This window comes from Octopus bimaculoides, chromosome 11 (genome assembly GCF_001194135.2).
Source record: "Octopus bimaculoides isolate UCB-OBI-ISO-001 chromosome 11, ASM119413v2, whole genome shotgun sequence".
NCBI classification, from domain to species: Eukaryota; Metazoa; Mollusca; class Cephalopoda; order Octopoda; family Octopodidae; genus Octopus; species Octopus bimaculoides.
In genome coordinates, this window is record NC_068991.1 from 76,733,182 (window position 1) to 76,735,178 (window position 1,997).

Genomic DNA, 1,997 nt, shown 5'->3' on the forward strand with positions numbered 1-1,997 from the left:
GACATACACGATCGTCTTGTTTCAACATAACGTGAAGTGAAGTTACTGGCTTATTTCTGACATTAGCTGTTTGCACTATTTAAATGACAGCTTTGCAGAGTAAAACTTGATATTAAGCAGACAGGCACGATTGGGAGAGATTTTCACCAATGCTGCGACAAAGATCAGCAAACGCATCACACAAGGGTGACGAAATATTTTGATAGCCATGCATTAATAATGAAATAGTCATGACGCTAACAACAACAACAACAACAACAACAACAACAACAATAATAATAATAATAATAATAATAATAATAATAATATTAATAATGATAATGATAATAATAATAATAATAATAATAATAATAATAACAATAATAATAATAATTCATTCTTTTATTAGCCGTAAGGGCTTACATGCAATAACATTAAAGAACATGCAACAACATAAAAGACAAAAACGAGACGATAAAATGGGTTTTCCACGTGTAAACAATATAAATAACAATTAAAATTGAATAAATTAAAACTCCTCCCAATAGGAAAGGCACTTTAAGGTCCTCATGGAAAAACTCAGAAAAGACACGGGTGCCTGATCAACAGAGCAAGAGCCCTTCTCCTTTAATTCCCTTTTGTTTACAGGTGCACGCTCAGAACAGGTCCTTTCACACTGGTCATTCTTCCAACATTCACCCATCTTTCAACAAACTTGTTACAAGGCAACACCTCCCTCTCCACCCTTAACTTCCTTTTCAAGTGAAACTTGAAAAAGTTGATGAGGGCTTGACCAAAGAGGGAAGTGTCTGTCTTTAGCCCTTTCAAGCGGGTCCACCACACTACAGCCACTAGACAAATAAAAATTGCCTGCCCCTCCCGGCCAAAAGAGGACGGCAGGGCAATCTTCACAATGGATTCAGCTGATAGCCGGCTCTGTCCTACACGTGACAGCAGGTGTTTGACATAAACCCACAGATTAGCAATACTCGAGCACTGGAGTAGGGCGTGCAGAACGATTTCGCTCGATGATTAACATATACAGTAACTTATCAGAACCCGTTGTATATCACGCACCCAGCCCGTTGAGGTCTTCCTCCCTCGTTTCTTCTTTATGTAATGACTCTAGAGTCACTCCTGCGGAAATCAGAAGCATTGAGAGGCAACCCGCACGAATTAGAATGTGGAAGACCTGTGTCGGAAAATACGGGCGGCGTCACCATAATAGTGTCGGACACCAAATATACTGAGGTGATCGGCACCGTTCTAAGGGAGCGCGTGGCAAGGATCAAAATCAACCAGTAACGTCGGTGGGTCTGCAGTGCGGCACTCGAAGTAGCGGGTCCTTGCCATCCAGCAGCGTTGAGACAAGAGACGGATGGATCGGTTAAATTGTTCGGGTTTGATTTGGTTAGGTCTGGTTCAGATATCCAGGTGGGGAAGAAATGGGACGAGGTGACGAGCAGAATGGCAAGGCTCATTCGGAAATTAGCCGAGAGCCATTTCCAGCAGCGGGACTTTGTTCAACTGTTCGAAGATGGAGACGATGGAGACGACGACGATGGCGAAGAAGAAGAAGAAAAAGAAGAAGAAGAAGAAGAAGAAGAAGAAGAAGAAGAAGAAGAAGAAGAAGAAGAAGAAGAAGAAGAAGAAGAAGAAGAAGAAGAAGAAGAAGAAGAAGAAGAAGAAGAAGACGACGATGACGGTGATGGTGATAATGATGATGATGATGATGATGATGATGATGATGATATCGATGGCGATGGTTGGACTGCATGATTTTTCGTTTTACGTTTTATTAATTTTTTTAAAGAAACACATGTTGACAAATATGAACTCTTCGAAAACGCAATAATAATTATCAGTAGCTGAAAATATTATTATTATTATCATTATCATTATTATTATTATTATTATTATTATTATTATTATTATTATTAAAGACAAATGAATGCAGAGAAATGGTAGAAATAAAACTGAAATAAAAAAATATGGCCAATAAGGGGTTGTGTTATGAC